At 40.6% G+C, this 27,360-nt stretch overlaps 1 protein-coding gene across 32 annotated transcripts in view; it reads left to right on the top strand.

The window, feature by feature from the left end:
• CELF4 (CUGBP Elav-like family member 4) overlaps nucleotides 1–27,360 on the top strand; it is a 670,482-nt gene that overhangs the window by 251,948 nt on the left and 391,174 nt on the right. The window lies entirely within an intron of this gene.

The following is a 27,360-nucleotide window of genomic DNA, read 5'->3' as shown; positions in this document are numbered from 1 at the left end:
AGCACAACCTGACTGGCTCCAGATTGCTACTTAGAATTTGCATATTAATAAATGTTTTTGTGACAGCATTTAGCAGATCAAGAAGGGCAGAGATTAAAAAAAGTCAACAATATTTTTAAGCTTTTCCTTTATATTTCCTTCTCCTCACACTTGCAGCCTCCTGTATATATCTATATCTCCTTATACCATGTCTGTATGTGCTTAGGTTGCATATCTATAGGTCAATGTATGTAAATCTACCCAACTCTTGACAGATGTGAGATTTGCAGAACTGCCCTGCGTGAAGTTGGAGAAGCAGTTCTGTGCTGGAAGGAGAGCAGGCAGCTTTGCCTGTGTGTGTATTTCAATAAGTGTGTTTTATACACACACACACAGAGTTAGAAAGATAGATGTAGGAAGTGGACAGTCTCCCTTCCCCACCCCCCTTTCAAATCTTTTTCCAACAGGCGCTTTTATCCCATTCAGCTGAATAAATTGGGACTCTTGAAACTGTGATCTTGACAGATGTGAGCTTTTTTTCTGAGCTGCATTGGAAAAAGATAGATAGTGAAAACCTCCAGGGCATTTGGGCTTAGTGGAGCCAGTGAAAAGGGTTATTTCCAAGCGTGCTGAATAATGCATCCCTCTGAATTCCTTAGTTCCCTCTTTCTGTCCTCCTTTCTGTCTTTCACTCTCTCTTCCTTTAAATGCTTTGTGGATGAAATGTTGAATGCCCTCCCAGAGTTCTTCCACCACCACAGGAAAGTTGCGATCAAAATCTTATCAAGCAAAGGGCCTTTAAAGTGTCTCATGTGAGTAGTCTGTGGGGGTCAGAAAAAGAGGGGGAGAAAATGAACAGACAGGTAAACAGAGCAAGTTACATGTACATAACTGGTGCACTAAAGATATATTTCCCCATTTCAGCTAATTAGTTGTCACATCAGTCTTAAGCAGAGAAACTGGCTGATAGCCAGACCACATTTTTTCCAGAAATCTCTGTGTCAAGAACATATGTTCAAAGAGACTTTCACCCTTATTAGATTCTTCTCCCTGTCTTATTTTTGTTTATCAATGACATGTTTATCAAACAAGAAACCACTTGAAATTATCTCATTGTCAACTCTTTGCTTTGTTCTCCTTAACCTTCTTTATCCTTTCCCAGTTGGATCTTGAATTTTTTGCTAGTTGGTCAAGGCAGGATTGCAGTTTAGAGACAGGAGAAACTCAGCTTCTGATTTAACTGAATTGAAATGTACAATTTCTGTATGAAAAAAGGTAAAAAAATGTAATTTCTTTCAGGATCCATTTGAAGTGCTTTGTTCTTGCCTTGTTTCATACAAGACAGATGTTGGAAAGTTATGCAATTATTGGTTGGAGTTTTTTTCTTAATAGCCTCCATTTTAGGGCTTTTTTTAATTTTTTTTTCTTTTTTTAAAACAAAGGCATTTTGAAAAAAAAATAAAAGCCCAATTTCCAAACACAGAAGTTTTGTTTTTTCCTTTGGCATTTCCACCATAAAGCACTTTGTCTCTGACTGCATTGAAATGCAGTGTTTTGACATTTTGCTATGTGGATGTCGGGCTAAGTGTCTTGCCTGAAACCACAGAGGGAATTAAGACCACATCTCTTGAGCCTTCGGTTAGCCCTTAACCACTGAACCATCCTTCCTCCTAGCAACCCCTAGGAATTTTTCAGCAAAAGTGAGCCCATGGACAACAACATGGAGAGGGACACATCCTTTTATCAGAGGCTCACAAGCAGAGACAACCCCAAGTGGTTTGTGGATAAGGGTAGGCATGAACCCCCACGATGGAGTTGGCATCATCTGTCTTTTTGCAATGCCTCTACTATAAAAACAAAGATTTAAGAGAACCATAACAGTGGCACACACCCCCTTGGGCCACACATCAGTGAGTTTGCTGGCGAAAGCAAAGCTGCCGTGTCTCTGCAATGTTTTTGTCAGGATTATCTGACTCCCAGTCAAGGTGCAAACAAACCTGAGGTCTTCTGTCAATAGCAGTGTGCGAGCTGAAAATCTCAATGTCTTCTGAAAGAAAGTTTGGGAGCTCTCCCGGAAAAAAAAAATAGAAAACATGTGGGGAAAGGTTTCTATATCAACATTCAGAAAGTCACAAGGACAGTCATAGTGAAATGAAGATGATGCAACAGTATCTTTTGATGTGTCTTTTCAAGTATTTTATTTGGCTTGGTTTTTAATATCTCATGTAGCCTTTACTGCTTCTTTTGGGAGCCTAGTGCATCATCTCATTCCCATGAGTCTTCCTCCATTTTACCCTCTCCTGCTGTTACACAACCATTCGTTGCAATAAACCATCATTAGTGTAAATTATTTCAGAACATCCTGGTTCTGGTTCCGGTTCTGGTTTTGGTTCTGGATAACATTTACATGGTTGTGTTTAGTCATCCTGGTGCTGCTCTCCTCCAACCCAAAATCTCTCAACACCTATCTGAAAAGCAGTTACATGTAACCAGCTCCTCAGAGATGAGAAAATCGGACTCCACCCATCTATACAAAGCCTCTGACACAACTGTAGATTCAGATGACAGCCAATGACAGCCCTGATTTCATTGATCCTAAGTCCATCTATTTCACTCAAAGAGAATTCACATATTAACCTTATCACCTTATCACCTTATCCTTATTCCCTGTTTTTTGCTCCATCCCAGTCTCAACATCACTTTCTAGTTTTCCCTCTTTCCACAGTATCCTGAAGCATTTTGTTCCAGCTGCCCTTCATCAGCCTGTCATGTACAGTAGCCCATAAGAAACACCCCAAAATCTTCAGAGAAAAGTCTTTGCTCTTCACACAGCTTCTCCTTTGGGTGGGGGAGGCAGAAAAGAAAGGGCACAAAACATTTCTAACAGACATGAGTTACATTGTTTTTATTTATATGACTGGAAGGCAGTTGAGGGCTGAAGATATAAATAATATCTTTGTGCAGCAGAAGGAATGGAACCCAGTTTCCCATATTATCCAATCTCCCTCCTTTCTATCATCACATCCTTTTTGTAGATTCCCCTATGTCTAATATAAAAAGGTGAACGCACTTCAGTTTTCTCTCAAAAGAGGTTTACAAAGCTTTCCTTCACTCAGTTGTCTAGTCTCATAAACATCCACAGAAAGTAATGTCTTTCTTTTTTTTTTTTTTTTGTCTTGAAGAATTCACTTTCACTCTGTCAAATTTGGTTAAAATTGCTCAACTGCTATAAGAAATATTGGCAGAGAAAGAATGGGACAAGGAGATAGGTAATAAATGTAGGATGGTTCTGTAAATTCTGTTTCCATAGGAAAACTGGGTAAAACAGGATGTTCAGGATTCAGCCTGGTCCTGAAATGGGTTTGATCACTGCCTCTTACTGATTCCTTGTGTGGAAGGCAAGTGTCAGAGCTTTCCCCTGGGTGTGCTGGATGGGTTCATCCTTCCTGGATGTGCTGAGGGCAACAGCACAAAGTGTTGTAGCCTTTGTCTTCAGGTCCTTTTATGAAGTCATAACATTTAGATGCCTCTATGTCCTGAAACATACAGTATTTCAGTATGTCCTGAAATGCTGCATAAGATTCCTCTTCCCAACTCTTTTCTAACTTTACTTCCCCCTCTTTCTTTCTTCTTCTATCCTGAGACAGTGTCTCTCTTGCCTCTCTCTGGTGTTCATCAATAAATATTCAATTAATGCTTTCCTATGATATAGATCTATGGGTGCCAGATAAGAACATCTTCACAGGATGAGTGGTGCTGCTAAGTCTGGCAGCTAATTCTATGCAGATGCAGAAAGTCTGCTGGAAGTGACTTTACAAAATGGAGTGCTTAAGTATCCCTGTTTTATTTTTTAATGCAGATGAGAATTTAAAAGCCTGTGTTTTCTACAATTAATTTTATGTACTATTCTTTTCAATTATTTATGTTCCCTGAATGATAAATGGGCTGGTGGAGAGGAAAAGAAGACTCAAGGTAGTGGGAATATGTAGAAAGAATCATTTTTCCTCATTAGTTATTTATTTATTTTAGACTGGAATAGCAGCCTCAATGATAATTAAGAGAATGTGGGCCCTAGATCAACAGGTGATAGGAGATCAGTTTGTCACCTAGCAAGGCTCAGAGGAAAAAGACCAGAACAGAGGATGGGGGTTTAGTTATAATTTTGCCACGGATTTATTTAATGTGTTTTGCCAAATCCCTTAACTTCCCCCCTTGCGAATAGGAGGAGATAGCTGTTTTCTGCAAAATAGAAGCAGATAGCACAAGTAAGCATAAATTCCATAGCTGATGAAAAAGCTAAACTTTCATGGATTCAGATAGACTTCTCTTACCTTTATCAGTGTTGATCCTGAGCCCAGGTGAAAGCTGCATTCATTAGAGTCGTGTTCACCCAAAGCCAAAAAAATAACCCAGGGGTAATTTTTGATGTTGAAAGAAGGAGAGAAGTGTTACAGGATGCATCCATAGCTTTTGGACAACCTGTGTCAGTGCTTCATCACCCTCACAATTGAGAATTTCTTCCTGGTATTTAATTTAAATCTACCCTCCTTCAGCTTAGAGCCATTGCCCTTCATGCTATCTCTACAAATCCTTGTGAAGAGCCTCTCTCCAGCTTTCTTAGAGTCCCTTTAGGTACTGAAGGCACTATAAGGTCTCTCTGGAGTCTTTTCTTCTCCAGGCTGAGTAACCTGAACTCTCTCAGCCTGTTTTATGGGGAGAGGTTCTCCAGCCCTCTGGTCAATTCCGGACTCTTATCAGCGCTCACTCCAACTGATCAACATCTTTCTTGTTGGGGGCTCTGAGGTGGGCAAAATAGACCTTTTATTTATTTATTTATTTATTTTTCATATTTTACTCCTTCGTGCGAGTTCTTGGCACAGCACTTACACAGAAATACAAACATACTGAGAACAATAGCCTTCCTCAACAAAGCAAGCGCCTGCTCAAATCAGTGGGTGTTAGAAACCTCTGGAGGGAGAGCCTGACCCACTCCGGTTTCCAGTCCATTTCCGAGGGTTTTGGAGAAGCAACAGGATGGCATTTGGGGCCTTTGAGAAATTGATTCTAAAGATGTAAGGGGATTATTTTAGAGCAAAGGGAGAAGACCCCATTAAAATAGCACTGAAATGGAAAGGAAGCTGAACAAATGGAGATGTGTTAGGCTGAGTATTGTTTGAAGTGAGACATTTTCCTTGAGATATTGATCGAGTTTTTATGCTGTTCTTAACCTAAATCAGATCCTTAAAAACAAAGAAAAGCAACCCTGAGTAAAAAACATACAAAAAACCAAAACCAACAAACAACAAAAAACAAATAAAAATATATATAAAGGGTTATTTTGGGACTGAGAAGAACAGCCAGGATTTTCCTTCCACACATTTTGCTTCCCTAAAATAGTAGTACTTGCTTGTAAGAGAGACATCTTGGCAGTAATGTATATTATTTTCTTTTGAGTTCATTTATAAGGTTAAAATCAGAAAGTTTGTGAGTTCTGGATGGAATTTTTTTCTCCTTTCTAAATTTATTTCAGCATAAAAGAGTTGAGTTGGAAGGAAAACAATGGAGGTAAAAATTATGCACTGGAAAGAACTAGGGATGAAGCCACTTGAAAAATTGCCAACTTTCAGAGACAAATTCATGCTAATTTTAGAATTTTCAAATACTTTCACAAATGTATTTTTATTCAAAGTTATACCATTGTGCTTTCATGGTTCTTTAAGAAAGCAGGGCAAGGTGGGGGTGCGAGAATGGTAGATCAGAGTAGAAACCTTCTCTCAGTTTGGGAAAACCAAAAAAGCAATTTGGTCAATTTTACACAGATTAGAGTTTATTAAAGTAACAATTAGAAAAATCAGCCATTAATTGAGAATTATGCTGCAGATATAAACTGCCTGGCCCTTTACAGGGTGTCCACAGGGACATCTGGAGTAATCTCTTCTACTATGACCTTCAGAGATGACTGAAATTACAGCCTTTGATATACAAGAACAGTACTTTCAGCAAAAATGAAAAAAAAAAAAAACCACACAACCCCCCCCCCCAAAAAAAACAGAAACGAGAAGTTAAAAAAAAAAAAAAGAGAGATCCATCAGACTTATAGCATAAATATTTGTCTTTGTCATAGAGGCTGTTAGATTAGTTCAGCTTCCATAATCTATTTAATTATTGTCTTTAATGGGACAGCCATTAAGCGAACTAGTTACTTTCTGTAAACATAATGAGAAGTATCTGCATTTTTTGCACCAGCCTGCCACCTTCTGAACCGAAATTGTGTACTCATCTCAGTGACATTCCACTCTTTCCATAAGAGATGCTGTTATGAGATGGGGAAGGGGAAGGATTTCACCACTCCATCTATTCCGCTACTGAGCTCCGTTAGCAGTGGAAGATAACAGCTGGAGAGGAACTGCAGTCTTTGCCCTACTTTTCCCTTTTTCTGAGTCTATTGCACCATTGCAGTGTAATTTGTGAGTTTTGTGCTGAGGAACACTTGGAAGGCAGGGATCAAGCTGAAGCTGCGGGTTCATTTTTCTAGTGGCAAACAAGATGTGCTAATAAAGCACTATTTCCCTGCTTGTCTCTGTGGCTGGAGAGGGACCTATTCCACTGATCTAGTCAAAGATATCATGTTGTTTGGAGACTCTATTGCTTTCTAGCGAAATAGTAATTAGGCAGAGTGAACAATTACCAAAAGAAAGATGAGAAATGTAAACAATTTCTGAATTAAGAGAAAAATCCATAAAGCACCTTTGAAACACCATTTTTTTTCCTCAGAGTTGCTTTTTAAAAAAATATTTTAAACTTTAAGGAAGGGGAGACTCTCAATCTCAGCAGAACCTGAACCTGACCTAAATCCCACTACACCACCTAATTTACTTTTAACTTGTGGAATTCATTTATTTCACTTCTTTCCCAGTTTTTTTTTCTTGTTGTCTTTGTTCTTTTCTTTTCCTGCATATTTTTCCTGTTTGTTGTACTCCTAGAATAAGAAGGGATCTGAAAATATTAAATTCTTAGGAAGGGTTTTGACCCAGTGGTTGCTAGGTGATTAGATGTTTTGATGACGGGAAGTCATATAAACCGATAGCAAAAGCAGTATCCAAAATACAGCACAAGCAAGTGTGAAAATATGTGGGTGATGAGCCTCTAATTTTACACTCTTCATCTTTCCACATGAAGCTCTGAGTTTACAGCTTGCATGGATACTATCTAGATTCCTGTTGTATGAGGATGAGAGGTGCTGGAAAGAGGTAAGGCTATATTCAAAAATAAATCCATAAACTCCCCGTAGCTACCAGTTACAGCAAAAAAAAAACCCCAACCATTAGAGCTCCAATGAGGGTGGAGAAAATTGGAGAAAACAAGCTGCTCAAAATGGTGCCCCATGCCCCAAAGAGGCTTCAAATGCACTGATAGGAAACAACATTCCAGAAATAAGCCTTTTTGTTTTATTTTTTTCTCCTTCCCCCTACCCCCCGCGTGTGATTAGCTCATCCTAATTCACCATTTAGGAAGCAGGAAGTTATGAGGTAGAAGAAACACTACAATGCCAGTCTGCTATTTCTTGCTGAGTAGCAACAGGCTGCAGAGTGGACATACAGCTTTTTTTCTGGATGTGGCAAAAGGTTTCTTTCAGCCCCTAATTTGCAGTGTCAGAGTAACCCATTATCAAGACGATTAAATTTAAAGAGACTGCAGTAAATGCTAGCATACAGAAGACATCAAGCATCATTAAAATGTAATTGGAAGCAAAGCTTAATGAGGTAAAAGAAAAAAAAACACCCAGAATCCTTTAGGGTTTTTTGCCCCCCTCCCCCTTACTTGCTTTGCCTGAGCCAGCAACTACTGTATTGAAAATTATAACATGCAAGCTGCATTATTGTTTGCTGTTCTTGCGACAGCTAAAAAGGCACAATGTTTAGTGTAGCTTTTCAATGAGTGTATAAAGTTATATTTGCTGTAATTTTAGACAAAAGGTGGAAATGCTTTTGCTTTCTAAAAGTCTAAAGTTTCGGGTAGGAGCAAAGCTAATCTTGTTTTGCTCATCTAGAGCATACAAAAATGCCCAAATGGAAATGTGTGCCTACAGTTTTGCACTGATCAGTAGACAGCAGTGTTTTGAGGCAGCATGATGAGACAGGGGAGCAAAAAAAATTGAAAAAGATTGAGAGGGGAGGAGCAGTCGTACCTGGTAAGACAGAATGAAACTGCAGTGCCTCTGGTCAGGATGTGGATAGTAAATGTAATGTTTGTATAGGTGGTAATAGCTCAATAAGGCAGTGGGCTGGTTTCCCAGGTCCTTAAAGGCTACCTGCTCCAAAACATCTGCAGTTCAGCTGGTACTATTGTGATATGTGCCGGCTGGGCTCTCTGGAGAGGGAGTTGTTCCATTCATCTCTGTCTTGCAGCAAGATTGAGGCCAAGCTTGAACTTTGTAAAGGCTGAGTTGGTGTGAGTCCAGTTTTATTTTTTTGTTTGCTTTTGTTATTTGCTTTTGTTTCTTTTTTTTTGTTTTTCGTAAATTTTTCCCCAAGTCATTAAGTCATCACATTTTGTACTTTTTTTCTGGAGGAGGGAACACACTGGCTCTGTTGGCAGCATATCACTATCTGGGCTTGAGTTAGTGGCTGTTCTCCTTGTACATAGGTGCATATTTCCTGGAAGCATCACCATTTCAACTCGAGGCCCACACAGAAGTAGGTTAACATTACAAGTATTTTTCACACACCATCTGATCCAGCTAGGGTGCCAAGACCTGGCCCTTAAACTAGCCAGATACATTAGTCTCAGTTGTATCCATGATGATTTTTGTCATTTTTTGTTTGATGTTGTCCTTTAAATCAAAACTCTTCAGTCTCCAATGGTGACTCTAGAAAGGAACTTAGTACCTTTGTTAGAGAACAGAAAACCTGACCTCTAGAGAAAGCTGCCTGAGCTATCAATATAATCCCAAGCCTGCGGTGTGTGTTTCAGGTCAGTCCTAACAAACACCATTCACCATCCCTGGTTTCATTTACAAAAATTCAAATCCAAACTTATGCATTAGTGTTTTTTTAAAAAAGACTCAAAAGCAGCAAAGTGACCTCAGAGCTTGGAAGTGATTTCCAAACAGTGTCCACACCAGAGGAGGCTCTGAGGTACAAATGCCTGGGCTCATTTGGAGCCAGGAGATGTGTCCACACAGCAGAAAACCCAGCTGTCCTATCACTTTATTCAGAATTGGTATTTGCACCAGACTCCACTGTCCTCTTCCAGGCAATCAAAAGAGCTGGCCCTGAAAGTTTCCAGTGTCCAAGCATTCTCTGAAAACTATGCCCTTCAACTTTTGTCTTTGCTTTTATTGCTGTTCTTATTCATTGTCATATATTTTTTAATTTAAGTCCTCCAGGGAAAAGACACTGCTCCTTATTAGGAGCTCACACAATGTATAAAACAGCAAGGCTCTATCTTTCACTCTCTATAATCAAACAAACAACCTGAAGAAATAAATTTTGTCAAAACATGTCAACAGAAGTTTGACTGAGAAGCACAGCTCACTACAGTAAAAGTGGTGTGCCTGATACAAAAGATTACAGATAAATCACTGCTTATTTTTGTTGAATAAGATCCTCTTGCTTCCTTGCACTGTCACATTTATTTTTAATTGCAGATACAGTGTCAACTTAATTCAATATGGGGAATGATTAGTAGAGTATAACCTGCAACAACCGGACAGGTAGAGCACTCTTTAGGATCTTAGCTGGGCTGCAATTAAATAGAGGTCGAGTATTTGAATAAGCTTCAGATTAAATTTTCCCTTCATTTTCTGAGTTGCTCTTATTGGCCAACTATTTTACGCTACCTAAAAATGCAAATCTTCAAGTCTCCAGCTGCTCAAACAAGACCTTTCACTGACACAGTGTTGTCTTTAGATTGAAAAAAATGCAGAGTCGCAGGAAGCTGGTCATTGAATCTTTCATTTTCCTGCCTTTACTGCAGGGGAATATTTGCCTTATCATATAGAATTAAAGGGGAAATATATATATATACACACACATATATATATATGTGTGTATGTATGCATTGCTAGACTCTTTTGATTTAGTACTTTTTTTTTTTTGGTATCACAATGTCTTTGAGTAAGATCTCCACATGTTGTTTTCTTCAGTGAATATATGTGAAGAGTCATTGCCCTTTTTTTTGGCCCCAGATGTATGTCTATAAGAGACTGAGTCAAGTTTTTTGTTATGTTACCTTTCTTTGACAGTTTCTTCTAAAAAGTTACTGGGGGTATGGAAAAGTTAGAGCAATCATCCATTTTATAGTTTCCCAAAGAAAAAAAAGGAAACAGTTTGATTTTTTGTTGTATTTTGGTCACGCCCTTCAACAAGGTTGAGATTGTGATGGCAACATTTATAAAGTAAGGTTTGGATTATTTGGATTTGGACAATATTAAAAAGTAAAAAGAGGATGAGTTGACATCTTCACTACCTGTAAAGGGCTCTCTGTTTTCAACAAAATTTTAAGAGGATATTTTGCATCTTCAAGTTGAATGTGCTTTTGCTGCATATAATTGAAGAGAGTCTCTCCTTTTCTCATACAAATTAGATCCAAAGGATTTCTACAAATAATACAGCAACGTTCTGTGTCCCAGTGTGCTGCTTTTACACTTCATGCTTAGTTTTCTTTGTAGGGCAATCCTCACTACACTACGTTTCTTGCCAAAAATTTGAATATTATGTATTAGAAAATTGTAGCTATTTTTTCCCCATAAAAAATGTGTTTGACTTTTTAAAGGGAGAATTTGAGGGATAGAGCTGAAGGTTTGTTACCTTTTCAGAAGCAGCTGAAAAGTTTTAGGATATTTCTACTTCTTATTTCATGTCAATTTTCAAAATTTTCATTAGAAAGAGGAATTAAGGGAAAAAGAGAACATAAGTTTGGATCAACCTCTGTGGCAGAGAAATAAGCACTAAATTTAACTCTGTAGGCATAAATTATAATAGGTTTTCATGTGGTACTACAACATATTAGATACCTCAAACATGAGTGCTGTCAGTTTTGTACAGAGTCAGAGAAATTATTTGGTGTCATATGATAACATTTTACAATTTTATAGGGTGAAACTCCAGATTTCAATTTCTGTCCCTGTGTACTATGGGAACTCTTGGAGGGTGAAATAATTTCACTCCTAGAATTCAGAACCAGAGGTTTTGCTGTAGTTCAAAAGTACTTTGGGGTATCTTGGGATTTTCATTTTACCAGCCTAGTTCTTTATAAAGATTAACCATTGTACACTTATGATTTTGCAATGGCAAGAATGAGCTTCATACCACTCAGTTATAGATAAAGTCTCAGCCCTTAACAGTGGCCTATCAAAACTGAAGTTGTATAGTAATACCTGGGACTCTGGGTAAACCATCTAGAAATATTTAGAATAAAGATCAGAGATGAAGGAGATGAAAGAGGACAGCGGTTAGGAGCAACTCTTGTTTTCCTTTCTATGTACCCCAAAAGAAACACAAAAAATACCTCCAGAAAAACAAAAACCAACGCCCCCCCCCCAAAAAAAAAACCCAAACAACAAAAAACAAACAAACAAAAAAACTCCAAACAAACCTCTGTATACATTTTATCATAGAAATAGATTGCCCTGCAGCTGCTCCACTCCAGATATATTAACAGCTCTGGGATTCCAGAAACCATTGTACAAGCATAAGCTTAAAGCCATCAGAGTGACCGCAATGGACTTTTTCATTAACAACAGGATCACAGAGCAAGGACTTACTCAGGCAGAACAATTAAAAAGCATGGGACTGCAAAAAAAAAAAAAAAAAAAGAATGAAACTTCAACTCTGTTTCTGTCTTTAGGACTCTTTTCCCTTTCTGTCTCTCTCTTTTTAACTCCTTCCCTCTTTCACATTGTTGCTCCAATCCAGGGCTCCCAATGGTCTGGCATTACATCTTCCCTTGAATTAGCATTCCCATTCCCTCGGGAGGGCTGCTGTGGTGATGACTAAGGGAAGGGGTGATAAATGTTAACAGAAACACTTTTGCAGAGTGCTGATTTTTCTGTTTGTAAAGCATGCACCTGCACAAAAGATGCCGAGTGGAGAAAATAGCTCCATCTCGATGGGAGACAAGTGCACCCGGAGACACACACTCACTTAACATACATTACAGGGATGCCCTCTAGTAGTATCACACTGGGACTTGCATGGCAGAGCAGGAAGGGGGAGAGGGGAGGAGAGGTGCAAAGTGGCGAGGATGTTTGCTTTGGGATTTAGGCTATAGCTCACGTTTTGTATCACGGGCACACAGCCCCATCACCCCTTCCTTTCCTGACCTTGTGCATCTCCCTCACTTGGTGTCTCAGTTTGTCAGCATCAGTGTGGTTCATGAAGTGGGGGTGGAGAGCTGGGGCTAAGGGAATTTGAGTCCCTGAATATCAGCCACACTCTAAGGATGCATCTTTTCAGGCCAGTTCAGTTAATTTCTGAAATCCTACATTTTTACATATGGCATTAAAGAGGAAGAAGGGAGCCCATAGGTGATAAATTAGAAACTATTGTGCTTCCAGTGCCTGTGGGGTTTATATATGGAGATTAAGATGTGCAACCTAGAGCCTTGTCCCACATGAAACCCCACTCCACTCCCGCCCCACACCACAGGCAATAACACAGAGATGTATCAATACACCTCCCATCACATCACCTGCATGTTGAAAGAAAGGAGAGTGGGATTGTGTCCTCACACTGGGGTGTGCTCATCTCAAGAAGCTAGAACTGCAGGAGTGATAACTTCTTAAATAAATATTGCAGATTCTGCTTTGGTATTGGAATAAAAATGATAAATATGAGCAACACATCCACATTTGATGAATTGCAGGGCTAAATGTTCTCATGCATATGTCTGAACCACTTCCTGAGTCACCCATTCTTGGCAACATCTACTTTTGGGTTCTCTATTATTCATGTCCATACTGTATTTGCAGCATTTTTAGCTGAATGGACAAAGTAAGGCCATGGACACTTTCTGGGAGAAAGGTCAGTGCACTCCCAATATTGTAGATTCAGAAAAAAATAAACTTGTTCAAGCCAGTGGTGGATGCACAGAAACTTGGGAGAGGTATGGTTTGCTTATGATTATAACTATGATAAGGATTTGGTCTAAGAATATTGCATTACAAGAATTACATCACTAGGCTGTTACAACTTTTGATTAGTTTGGAAACCTGTGTCCAATTATTTTATGTTAGTAATGACTTTTGGTCTTTTTCTGAAATTCCTATTGTAAACAATTATATTATAGAATAGGGGGAAATAGCATTCTTTATGTGCAAAGTTGAGATGACAGAACAAATTCAGAGCAAGCACTAGTTCATTGAAGAGTTCCTGACCACAACTTTACTTTAGGCTCCTTAATTGCTATGCCTAGCACATTCCTTCAAAGGTTCTTGGGAAAAGTTGCATGGGCAGATCTGTGAAAGCATTTGAGGATGTCTGAGAAGTTCTTGGGCTTTCTAGGAGTCTTAAGAAGAGACGCCAGAGTTCCAGTCTCTAGGCTTCAAACTGCAGAACATGCAGTTGTGAGATGTTGGTATAGACATCTAAACACCCTGGTCAAAAGGATATTTGTCATATTTGTCAATCTTTGACAAATATCAAGCACTTTGAGCCAGAAAAGCCACTGACTTCATCCAGAGAAAGGAGGGGAAGAGAGGCAAAGGCAATGTTTAATTAGGAAGCTAATTTCATGACATCATGCCTCCTGGCCTTTATTCCATTAATGAAGCTGAAAGTAGGCCACAAACTATAGGGATTTATTCTTCCCTATTGGGACCATGTTATATCTGTCTGTCTGCTTGCATGGAAAATGCAACATCATTCCCAGTTGTTAACTTATTCCATAAACATTCACCATTCACTCTTCTCTTCCTGTACTCTCATTTGTACTGCATGCCTAATGTCCTCTGTAAATTGCCTTCCTCTGTATACTAATGTGGGCACATTTTTATTTTTTCTTATTATATTTTCTTAGAGCAATGGGCATAGGAAGAGTGGAAACAGCCACCTCTGAGGATTTAACTGTGGGCTAAGCTCAGAGTATAAGGGCTGTCTCCCAAGATACCAAGAGGTGCTGAAATAGAAATTGTGAGATGGGAGAGAAGGAATTAATGTTGGTTTTACCTGTACCGTGGGATGAATACTGAGGATCTGATAACTCAGCCTTTCTGTGCAGGGGGAAGAGGGAGAAGAGGACAGTGAGAATTAGCTGGAAGTATGCTTGGGATAGTGCAGATTAAAATGCCTCCAGACCTGGCCCGTGCCCTGACTCCAAGCTCCTGGTGTTTTATGATAATGAATCTGTAGCCGTGCCTGTCTCCCCCTCTCCCCAGCGTCTGCTGCTCCCCACAGACAAGGCAGTGGAGCAGAAGGCACGTCTGCTCCATGCTGCTACAGCTCACAGCCCGGGGTCCTAACGCAACATGCAACAGATGCCAGGTCTGGTTCCTGCTGGAGCCATCCTCTGTCAAGACTTTGGGAAAAGAAGCATCTTCAGCCCTTCTGCCATCACTGTTGAGCCACTTAGCTAAGTTAGAGGGAGCAGTGTCTGAAGTCAGCCCCGTATCAATCACCACAGCTCCCAAGACAGGACAGAGAAGGACATGTTTGGATAATATAAGTAAATAGCTCCAATGGCCAGCTGCCACGAGCAGGGGCAATGTCATCCCCTGCCCTTATCTGCATGTTTGTGCTGTCTCTGCTGCACCACCGTGGCACTCATCAGGCTCAAGGGCTTTATCACAGTCAAAGAATCAGACACTATCCAGAGTTGGAAGGGTCCCACAAGGATCATTGAGTCCAGCTCCTGAAGAGTTCCTGAGGTGAACCAGCTCATGCAGCTGACCATGCCTGGTGTGGGACCCATGTAGTGTCAGACAAGCACCAGATGCCACCCTGAAAAAGGGTAGGAAAAATATTTGTCTACTGCTGCCAAGAAATTCTGTCCCATCAATCTGCAGTGACATTGAAGTCTTGGATCCCTTTCCCAGACTGCACAGAAACCAAAGTGAAGGCTGGGAAAGTAAAAAATGCTGTCATGAGAATACAGTATCTCAGCACTGAAAACTGTGGGTTATACCCAAAAAAATGAGTCTCTTAGCTTAAGCATGTACCCTTCCTCAGTGTCTGAACAGCATCAGCACACATTACACCAAGCTGCTCCAAAGGCCTGCTCAGCAATCAGCTGGGTATATTCATAGATGTTAAAGCCCTGAGGACTACTGTGATAATCTGCTTTGACCTACATAACACGTGCTGGAGAAATTCACCCAGTATTTCCTGGAGTGAAAGGAATTGTTCTTCCCAGAGTAATTTCATTCAAAGTAGGACTGAGTTGATTGTCTCTGTGTTTGTGTGAGCTTGTGTTTAGCTATGCATTATGTTGTGTCTCCCTTTAATTCTTTCTCCATCTCCCATTAGTGGCCTTTTCGCTTCTTCTGAATGCTTAAGCCCCTGAGGATTTAACAGTTTTCAGAGGATTCAAAATTCATCGTTGTGAGCATGGAAATATCACCATTAGAATGTTAGTTCACCCTGGAAGATAGGGCCATAACAGCATGTGTCATTCTCTGACCAACCACAGTGTAAAGCTGTGATTCAATTTTCAGATCTGCACCCACAATAATGGTTGAATAAACATCACTTTTGTTTGGTGTTTGACTGCTTAGGGATGCCAGCAAACACTGATGAAGTCAGCAGTGATGCTCTGTGTCATAAATACCCTGTATGCAGTGAAAAGAGACAGTCTCAGCACAGTCAGAACAGTCACATCTTGTCACAAGTTTCCTTTATGGTTGGCATCTGTGTATCCAGAGCAGAGCACTTTTCTCTATCTGTCCTGCTCTGATTGTGGGACCAGCTGTCCCACACCTGCATGTGAGATGCAACCCAATGGCCCCAGATTTGGGAAAACCCTGTGTTTTCTAAGATGGCAGGCACCAAAGGATGTATTTAGGCTGATGAAAAATATTTCAGTTTGTTCAGGCTCTGGCCTGAGAGACTGTGTGATGTTTGCAGATTGTACTTGATGTTTATGTGGAGAAGACTCCCTTCTTTGCAAGGATTACATTGCCTTGAGAGATTACTATCTGGGTGCAGCATCACTTACGACATGAGCGGTAGAAGGACTGTTTTCTACATGCCAAGGTATCCCTGTGCCTTGTCTGTTTTTCTAGGAAAGTTCTCTTTAAGCTAGAGCACAGAGCTTTATTATTCTTCCTTTCACAAAATCTAAGCTACTTTTTGGCTTATGCTTACAAACTATCCTTCATGTAGATATAGCCCTGATGCTTCCTGGACAAGCAAATTTATAGCATAGTGCTGATGCTTCTCCCTCTTCCTTGGGCTTTCTTTTGTCAGATGGAGTTATCTGATCAACATGTAGTCCACCAAGCAGCAATGGAAGTCCCAGAGCAGAAAAGATGACAACATGGTGTGTATGGTTTCTAGTGACAGCTCTTGAGCTGAATAATCCTTTTTACCTGGTCCCTACCATCACATCAACCCTGACATGTAGGTCTTTCTTCTCCACATGGTCCCAGAGCGCTCCGTCCATAAGCAGGTGCAGAATTCACCTGGTACTTCATTTGCATCTCTCTCCAGTCTCCTAAGAGCCCTTCATCCCACAGTACACCCCCAACACTGACTGTCTTTCCCTTCCCATGCCCAACTCCAGGCTCTGAGCAGACATCTCCTGCCCTGCTCCTGCCCCTGGGTGTGAGCAGCAAGCCCTGGGAGTCAGTCCTGTCCCCGCTGCTCAGAAATGCAGAGTGTTACAATGAGGTCAACCAGCCTGACCCTTGCGTGTTTTTTATAAATACATCCTCCAGTCACCAGGTCAGGCACATAAAGACTTCTTTCTGAAATATGGGAATCTGACAAGTGCTTAGCAGACGGCCCGACATCCTGAATCCGGTCTCTGTGAGATTCTCCTCTCAGCAGCGCCGGCACATGCTGTTCTGATGGTGCGGTGCCAAGTGACTTCTGGGTCAGTGCTGATCTTTGGAAATAAGTCTCAGTGGGGGATTGATGACAGAGTTCTTCTGACCTGAGGGAAATCGGTAGGAGGAAGGCACAGACGTGGAGCTGGTCTGCAGGAGGGGGTGAGGAGGGGAAGGGGCGGGCAGAGGGGATGGGGGGATGGAAAGCTGGTGACTTGAATATTAAATCCTCTTGAGCCAGGGAGCATGGTGAGGCTGCCGCGCTTTAGCTCCCTTCCTCATGGGCTGTTTTCCAGGGAAGGAAAACAGCTTTAATCTGTTAGAAGAATCCCAATTTGTGTTTGAAAGCATATGTTTACGCTGGGAATCCAGCAAACGGCCCTGCAGTGCTTAACTAGTAGGTCAATGCTGTGGATTGGGAATTCAGCTCTGCCTTCAGTCTGGAGAGTTTTATCTACACAGATCTGAGCTGCTGTGGCGGTACTGAGGAGCAGCATTTGCACAAGGTAGGCCCAGAGGATGCTGGCTCTCCAAAAGGTTCACCTGGACCTGCCTTTGTTCTGAGAGCTGACAGGGTTTCTGGGAACTGTCCTGTCCCTCTTTGCTTTTAGGAGGAACTGGGACACCCCTTCTGCATGGCCTGAGGTCACTGGCTGGACTCAGCCCTGGCATTGAAGAGTTGTTGAAAGGGAGAGAACCCTTTTGCAGCTGTGACCTCAGGCAGGACCCCACACTCCCTCCTCCAAAACTAAAAGAGCGCGTAGAAGTCTCAGGGGTCTTTTTGTTACAACAGGTCTGGATCTTGCACATCTTTTGCTGCTGAAGACCAATAGTGTCCTCAGGAGAAAGTAGCACACAAGAGCTCCTGGGATGGCACCCTCTGTGCAAATGCTGCGGTCACAGCATGCAGAGCAAATTAATCCTTCACTCCTCTGCTGCTCTCCCACCCCCAGCATGGTTTCTGAAAAATTTCCTGCAAGCTGCACCAGTACCTCACTCTGGTTTCTCATTTGAATCAACAGGGCTCAACAAATGGTTTCTCCAAATGGAGGAACAAGAAACAGAAGGGTTTAACCTAAGATGTGAATTATGTTAGGCCAACCTCCAGCACAACCTCCCTGTTGACCTTATTGTTTGTTTTCAACCAGGTTAATTTTTGTTTAGTCACTTAGGGGCAGCCTCGTTTGTGACAATGAGCAAATGTTTACATTGGGTATTTTTATCAAGCAGGCAAAACCTAGTTTAGGAAAGAAAACAACCCAGATAATACGAATTATCTCATTGTATCTTTGCTCCTGAAAGATAATGCTGAAGTTATGATTTCCCCCCACACCCTCTGTGTACAATGCAGCACTGTACATGGAAGCACAATAGAATAGTAACTCTTTATTACTCCTCTCTTCTCAAAATTATCCCTAACTCTGTCCCATAATACCATTCTTTATATTTAAAAGTGTGAGTACAGGAACAGATTCTCAGCATTTCCATAAAAATTATATAGACAGGTACAATCTGCTGCAGGCAAGACAAGGAATACATGATTTTCACATCCTTTATTTGATTTGTCCAGCTATTTCTTGTCATGAGACAAGACAAGGCAGGAGTTTCCTTCACCTCTTATAGTAAGGAGCAAGCATGCATCAAATAAGGAAGAGTTTGTGGCCATCTCCCATGTGAGGACCCCCTAAGAATGTGCTGGGGGAAGACCTCTGGGGGAAATATCACCCACTGGGACAGGGTGAGATTTGCACTGCAGTTTGGCTGCTCCTGCAGAGGCAGAAAGCAGAACATTAGAGATGGCTTAAGATACTATGGCTGAAATCTACAGTGGTGTTGCTGCATCTCCCTTGGCAAAAACCTCTCTGCAAAGATCAGGGAAGTTTTGCTACTTTGGGACACTTGGAAGCCAAAATTGTAGCTTAGGCATCCGGTAATTGATGAGTTCACATTGAGGATACTAAATCTCCTTAATTGCATGGTGAGTTTTAAGGAGTTTGGGCCAAGTCCCATGATATCATGGGAATATATTAGTTAACAGCTAGGGACAGAGGATTAATCCCAAGTCTTGAAGGCCTGGTGGTGTCTACTCCCAAACTTATTAGTCAGACTTGGAGTTACTTGTGTTTGGCATTAGGAAAGGTGCACTGAGACATAATCAGCTTCTTCTAACTCCATCCCATAGTGGGAGAACAAGGGTTGACTTGGTGAAATTAATGGCTGGTATGTTTAGGATAAATAAAAAGAAACACTGTGCCATGTGCCAGTTCCCTGTGGGATTTACAGCCATAGGAGGTCATTGAGACAAATACTGTGGCTGTATTATTAAAACAGGCTAGATAATTTTATTACCATTAATAACGTTTACAGTTATGTAAGCTGAGATAATGAGGCTAATCAAATCTCATGCTTCAGGGCATAAACTGATTGCCTGCAGGGGTCAGAAAGAAGTTTCTTTTTCCCCACATGCAGCACTACACAACTGGCTAAGTGCTCTGTTTAGGGGGGGGGGCACCAGCACAGTGGCTGTCACTGGAGTGGGCGACTAAAGCCACATCATGGCAGTGTCTTCATCCACACTTTGCTGCCATCTCTTCTTCCTTCATGTGTTCCTGCTCTTTTGGTCCTGACCCCATCTCCTGGTGTGCCCCTTCTCCTCATTTCCTGGGCATCCTCTTCTTTCTCACTCTGCACCCCAGGTTCCTCTCACTGCCTCCAACTACTTCTTTCCATGCTCTCTGCACTCTTCTACCTCCTGAACCACCCACACCTTGCCTCTGCATCCTGCAAGTTCCAGCACTCTGGCTAGGAGCCCAGGCTAATAAGCCTGGCTCAATTTGTCTGACCCTATCCAAAGCTGGTCCTCTGTGGAACAAGAAAATGTGTTTGTGTGGGGTCAGGGGTTCATGGTACAGGTTATGAACCTGTGATATTTCCTGCAGTTTCTTTACAGATTTATTTTAATGACTTAGTGCGTTCCCTGGTAGCACTCAACATCCTGTGCTGAAAAGTACTTTTGTAAGCAACCTGACTAAGGTGAGGACACGTTTTCTGAATGTCCAAAAGAAACAAAACAAAACAAAACAAAAACAAACAAAAAAAACCCCCAAACAAACAAACAACAAAAAAAACCCCAAATAAACAATAAACCACATCTCTTTGTGCTCAGGAAGACTCTGAGGAGAAAGGAGAGGTGATAAGTAGACAGGGAAGTGTTTTTGGTTATCTTTTTTGGGGAGCAGGTGAGAATAGCAGTTGTGTCATTGTTATTTTGGGTTAGACGAGAAATGAGGGAGAAAGTGTCACTTAAGTCACATGCAGTCTTTTGTATCTGCAGTGATTACTCATGCAGATATCTGTGCTGGTGTCTGATAGGCAGATGAACGGGCTTTGGGCTTGAAGAGCTGTGCACAGGGGAGGTTAAGCTCCAGGTGAAGAGGTTTGAGATGTTCACTGCACTGTTACTAATTTGGCCAAAGCAGCCCTGTACCTGATAGCCCCGGGGGCAATCCTCCCTCCCCTGTTACAGCCAGAGAGGCGCATGCTGGAATCAAGGGCTGGATCAGCATCCCAGGTTGCCTCTTCAGCATGATGGTCCAGATTCTTCAGCCTACCAACAACACAAGTAGTTATAAGGCCCGTCTTCTAAAAAATTCTGTGACAGTCACTTGAGCCTCTGATTTCCACTTCAAATGTATAAACAGGCCAGATGAGAACTTGAAAGCCTGCTAGGAAAGGACTTTAATAAAGTAAGTTTTCTCCTGTTGCCAAGAGTTCAGATAACTCCAGGGCATGCACAGAGCTGCAAGCAGAGCTGATGTACACTTGCTTTTCTCAATCAGAATGGTGCTGCATTTTCTTCTTTAAGCATCCTTCACAGTTAGCTCAACTTGGTGGGAAAGACACTTCATGTTAAATACCCTGCTCAGATTTTGTCCCTGAAAAATACATGTGTGAAGCATGTTTTCCTCTCACTCGTGGCAGACCCCCTCACCTCAAGTAAATTGGGAAGATACAGGCTTTGTCAAACCCTGTCCTTGATGTACAAGAACACCCTGAGGTGTGCACTTTGAAAAGAGTCTCTAATATACGCACCATATAGGGGTGAATTCATCACTGAAAAATCTCTTACTGAACCAATATTTATTAATGTAGACAGGTGCAGAATGCACCTTTTAATATCCCTTTCTAGCTGAATGCACTGAAAATTACTAGTGCTTTATGTAACTCCATTGGGGGCCACTGAGATTTCAGTTTTGCAATTAGATGCTATAACAGATATGTATAAAAATATATTATGGAGTTGGATTTTTCAGCCCCTTCCTTCTCTTTGATTAATCCTTCTTCCCTTAGATTTCTCTTGCTCTCCTGTCTCCACTGTCTCCATAGCACATCTCCCTCATATCTGGTTTCACTTGATCATCTCCCAGGAGAGGTACTGCCAGTCCCAAAAATGTGAATTCCAAAATTCTTTTGGACTGGGATTGTAGATGAGAGACACTTTCTTCTGCAAGTGAATGATTGTCCCAGGCATTGTTACAACTCACCTGGTAGCTTGCTTTTCTTCTTCTTGCCCACATATATCCTTGGGATAGAGATTGTTCTGATAGCTTGTATACCTTGGAGTGTTTTGTAGAACATTACCCCATGAGAAAAAACTATTTGATTTCAGACTTAAGTTTTACTGATTAACAGAAATATGACATTCAGTCTTGGTGCAGTGGGGCTAACTCTTAAATATTATAAACCCAAGTTTGCTTGTAAGAGGTCCTGATTTAAATTTATGGTCCACTTTCACACATAAAATGGTGGATATGAGATTTTAACACCAAAAATTTGGCTTAAAAGCAGGAGGACTGATTTAGAATTAGAAATTTAGAGAGAGAGCTGGGCAGGAAGGTTATCCTCTCTTAAAAAAATAATTAAAAATTTAAAATGTTGTTTCACAGAGCCAGGGTAGACTAGAGAATTACTATGAGCAGCAGTAGCAGCAGTTGCCCCACTACAACCCCTAGGTAGACAGCCTAAATTGCTCTTCACAACAATGGTGTTTACTCCAATTTTCAGCTCCACTGGTGCAAATACACCAGAGGTTGCATGGGTACAGCTATCCTGGTGGCTGCTGAACACACAACCACTTATCCTCCCCAGGATGGAAAATACTCTGCATCCAATCCCACCAAAAGCTCTTTTTTCTTGCTAAACTATCTTCTGAGAAGTTCACTGGAAGATTAAATACCTCCTTCTGCCATTGCCCTCCCCTCTTTATATTTTTATCACTCTGGATGGCCCAACCTTTCCCTCTTAAAGCTGTGCTCAGTGGAAATATAAAACCCAGACGAAAGCACAGAACTACCAAAGACAGCAGCCAAGTTAGAATTTAGGTTGCGTCCTCTGAGTTCCTTTTTCGAATACTGCAGGCTTAATTTGTTGTTTGAGCATCTCCCATATTTATAATAATACCCTCTATTAAACAACATGCCGTTAGCCATAATTTCCCATGTGATTTGCATATTTATTATTTTTATTTTTATATATACAGAGGGTGATTTTGTCTCTCAGAATCTACTGCTCTCAGATGGCTTTGGTTGTTGCATTATTTTTTTTTCCATCCTTTACCAAGTGATCAGAGACAGATTGCAGGGGGGTTTTTGCTAGTTTTTTTAATAGGGTGGCCTGGCTAAAGAAGGGTAGAGTGAAAATGGGTGCAATGCAGTAAACCTGGAATCGACACAAGGAACCCAGAAGGTCTGCTAGGTTCTTGCCTCATTAAGAACTCCATATCTGCTCACTGACTAACCTTGCAAATGAGTTCACGCTCAGTAAAGGAAATTGATTACTTTCCATTGCAATTAACATCTGGTCCTGGGTCAGATCATTAGGATAATTTGTTATAGAAAAAACCAAAGAAGCTAGCTACAGGGTAATAAAGTTTCTTCTGGACCCAATTAAAGATGCATTCTCTGGTTATTTTGTGGGACATCAGCCATCTCTTGGGGGTATTGCCAGGGAAAAGGCAGCATAAGGAGTGGACAATAGGTGGTGGAATGCCATGTATGAGAAAGAGATATCAGGGGAATCATTTACTCCTGCCTCTAGGAAATGGTCCCATTTGCAGTCTGAGTTTCAGAAATGATGTATGACATCTATTTGGTGAGGAATGCACAGGGCTGAAGGGTTAGTAGGGACTGTGAATCTCGAGGGATTCTACTCAGAGAAGGCTATGTTCCAGTTTTGGACAGGTTCATAGATAAAAATAAAAAAAAATCTCATTTTTAATTTCACATCCCTGTTTGAACGGAGACTCATAAAGATATTGGCCTTCATCAGCGGAGTTTTCCCATTTTGAAACAAAACTCTGAATCTTGCCCAAGAACTAATAAACGATTTTCTTGGATCTGAGACCTTCTTTTTTTCCCTACATGTATATACATCAAAAATCCAAGAAATCTCTAAACGTATAGAAGCCAAATTTTAGTTCCATGTGTTGCTCAAGTTAAAAAAAGAAGCAAACACCTAAAAAACCTAGCTTCCATTTATTTTTCCTGCAACAACAGGTTTACCTGGCTCCAGGGAGAAAATTTTGGGAGCCATGTTGCAGTTAGAAATGGGAACAATGCTGTACATATTGGTAGCAGCAAATGATCTTGTAACAAAGCTGTTGGTGTCTGTGACTTCCTGGTGTTTCTTATGCTTCTTTCTGTGACCACTTAGAAATCATGGTGACAGGGAGGCTCAAAAAACTAGGATTTCCTGCAGCACCAACACTGTCTCCTACCATTGAGTAAAAGAAGACTTTTCATTAGCAGCAGAATGGATAAATAATGTTGCCCTAATTATGTATCTGAAACTGGGAAGTGACATGTCAGAGTTGGGGGGGGGATTTGATTTTTTTTTTTCTGCACTGGAAAAGAGTTTTTGAGATAGCTTTTGATTTAATATTTTTGTTCCAGTTGTGGTCAAAAGTGAAATTGGGAAAATGTGGCAAATAAGCATTTTCAAAAATCAGATTGGATCGGGTGAATATATTTTACATTTATTCATCCTTTATTTATGAATTACAATTTAAAAGCAAAAAAGCAGTTTTCTGGTGACATTCACCCAATATGTCCTCTTTTAAAATTATTGAAGCCTTATTAATTTCAGATTATAGAAGGGAGGGGTATTATTTTGTTGTTGAAGTTTTTATTTTCCTTTCCATTTTCTCCGTGAAAGTTGAGGGATTTTCTTTTTTAGCAGATTTTTCTTGCAAGTTTTCTTTTTCTGACCAAAAAAACACCAAAATGTCATGAAAGGAAAAAAAATCAGAACTTAATTACCCTATAAGAGAACATAATACTGAGGCATAAGAATTTGCTATATGTCACTCTTTTTATTTAGTTAGTTTCCCTAAGAAATAAGCAAACTCTCAACTTAAAAAAAAAAATCTATCTTCAATTTTTTTTTTTTCCTGAAAATTTGAGCCAGACATTGCTGATGGCTACAACAGTTTGGGTTGATCTCCTTGCAGCACAGGATATGAGGGAGCAGAGCCTGGCTGAGTGCTTAGGTAGGACTCAAGTGATGCATAGACTTCTTGATGGCTCTGTGCAGGAGATGTAAATATCGGACTCCAGTGGCTTTGAAGCATCTTGCTGATAATTCATATGGCTACAGATCTATAAACCTGCTGGTTCTCAGGCACCTTTGCCACAGCTATCCATGTTAATGGGAATGGGAAATGAAGCATATATTTTTCTAGTAATGGATAAACATCAGGAGGTCCAGGGAGTTTGAATTCTTATTAGAGAAGACTACTCTACTTGTGAAAAGCCCTTCCAATTCTGGAACAGTTTAGACCTAGATCACTGAAATCTGTACAGGTGGTACCTGCTTTTTTTGATGGGTTGAGTATCCAGTTTCAAAGCCTCTGAAAGCTAGAAGAGGCTGACATTTTTAAGATCTGGCTCTGGAACTCAGTACTATAGTCTGACATCAGCTCCTGTCCTGACAACCTTGTATTCATATGCTGTGCTAAGATCAGGCTAAGTTTGTGGTCATTTATGATGAGACCTCAGTCTCAACACAGTGAAATAAACCAGTGGAGGTATTTTTCAAGCACATTAAATGTCCAAGTTTTTTATTTAAAGAAACTTTGGCATTGGGTCAGATGGTAGCCAGACTGTCTAGGCTGGGATTCATTTTAGCAAGTGTAGCCCACCATATTACCTATATCTCTAAGAAACCTCTATGTTCCACAGAGAAAATTAGCATTTGCAAGAGGGTTTCTATACTGAAGCAGACATCCTGGAAGGTCCCTGTTTTTCACTATTGCCTCTAATATAACCAGTACAACAGGAAAAGTGCATGCATGGTAAAAAGGTCAGGTTGATTGCTATCCAAAAAGAGTGGTCAGCCTACAATCTTCCTACTTCATCATGTGACCCAAGGTTGATTTAGATTCTGTGGGTAGGTAAACAGGCCAGTTACTGAATTTTACACCACAGTTCATCTCACAGTGGACACTCATATTTCATCATGTGAACAGACAGAAGAGATTTCCACTGATTAAAGGAAAAGCCTAGACATCTACCTTCCAGATACCTAAACTTGAGTGGCAGGAATCCTACGCAAGATTTTAGACTCATAGAATAATTTAGATTGGAAGGAACCTTAAAGATCATCTCATTTTTCCCCCCTTGCCATGGGTAAGGACACCTTCCACTAGACCAGACTCTTAATTCAGCCTGGCTTTGAACGCTTCCAGGGATGGAGTATCCACAGTTTCTCTGGGCAACTTGTTCCAGGGTCCTTTTACTCTCATAGTGAAGTTTCTTCCTAATAACTAATCCAAACCTGCCCCCTATCAGTTTAAAGCCATTCCACCTTGTCCTGTCACTCCAGGCCTTGTCAAAAGCCCCACTTCAGGTGTGCTGTAGGCTCCTTTTAGGTACTGGAAATTTCTATAAATTCTCCCTCTAAGCCTTCTGGTCTCCAGGGTGACAAGTCCCAGATCTCAGTCTGTCTCCACAGGAGAGGTTCTTCATCCTTCCGGTCATCTTTGTGGCCTCCTCTGGACTCACTCCATCAGGTCCACATCCTTCTGGTAAATAAAAATCTTGGCTAATGTCAGTGGAAAGTGAGTTAGTTTGCACTTAAATCTCCCACCAGAATGAGGGGTGGGTGAACTGTGTTTCAGAGGGATTTAAACTTGGGTGGGCTATAGAGGCTTGTAAATGAGCTTAGAACAGTTTTATCACTATCTTGGTAATTCCTCAATAAATAAAATTAATGAGTTCTGTCGTCATCCACATCCCCACTGAAGTGGATACAGATCCTCCTATCTCTGAAACCACTCAAGGAGTCTTGCTTCTCATCTGCTTCCTGATGATATTTTCATTTAAAGAAAGGTCCATTTAATATGTTCCTCCCCAAAAAGTATTTGCAATTAATTCTTATCAAGGGCAACAGCTGATTTGTAAGATTACTTCTAAATTGGTAATTAATTAACCTATTACCAAAGGAGGGAGGGGTGCTCTGATTGTCAAGAGGTTAGAGCTGATAAGTGATGAATGGTTGGGTTATATCAGAACCTTGGCTCCCCTCTGATCACTTTGGATGTTACCTAACCATGCATTATATTTGGACATGAATCACAGCTCCTCAGTCTTTATATTTCCTAAGCCAAAGCCTGACACACAGAACTATGGGTAGATCTCATTTATTGTTGCTTAATTAAAGACTCAATGCACAAAGAGACGTCTCTTGTTTCACTCTAGCTAGCCAGCAAGATCATAATAGTACTGATGTCGAGGCCAGCTTTCTAAGTAGCTATTGGAAGTCACAGTGAAGAAGATCTGAGCTATTCTGTAGGGAATTCTAGACAACAAAAGTTACAGTCATATTTTTTAATTAAGAAATTACTTTTTTTTTTTCCTACCAGACTGCAACGTTGATTCGTTCTCATTCCTCTCATGGTTCCACACTGGAGCATTACAAGTAGCAGGGAATAATTAGCTATGTTTTTTTTGTTTTAATTTTTCTGTCTAGGCAGATTTTTTAAAATCTTTGGATGGATCAAAATGGTATCATTTAGCCCTCCTAGTATGACAGCTGTATTTTGTTTCTACGCAGTAAAATAATTTTTTCAGTTTGCCTTTGATATAGTCTTACAGTTTTCGGGTTTAAATATTTTTAGATATTCTATAGAGAGCTATTTTTAATACAGAAAAAATTAAAATAGCAGGTTTACGCAACTCAGCTGTAAAATATATGCAAAAAAAATCCCCACTTCTTCTATTTTTGTATGTTTTTTAATAAAAATAATTTCCTCTGGGTGAAGTAGATTCAAAGCAGTATTTTATGTAGCCTCACATTACTGTCTGAAAGTGATTCCATAGGTTTGCAAGGTGACAGACAAT

The sequence above is a fragment of the Cinclus cinclus genome, chromosome Z, assembly GCF_963662255.1.
Source record: "Cinclus cinclus chromosome Z, bCinCin1.1, whole genome shotgun sequence".
NCBI classification, from domain to species: Eukaryota; Metazoa; Chordata; class Aves; order Passeriformes; family Cinclidae; genus Cinclus; species Cinclus cinclus.
The sequence above is the reverse complement of the archived record's forward strand: the minus strand, read 5'-3'. Positions and strand labels throughout refer to the sequence as shown.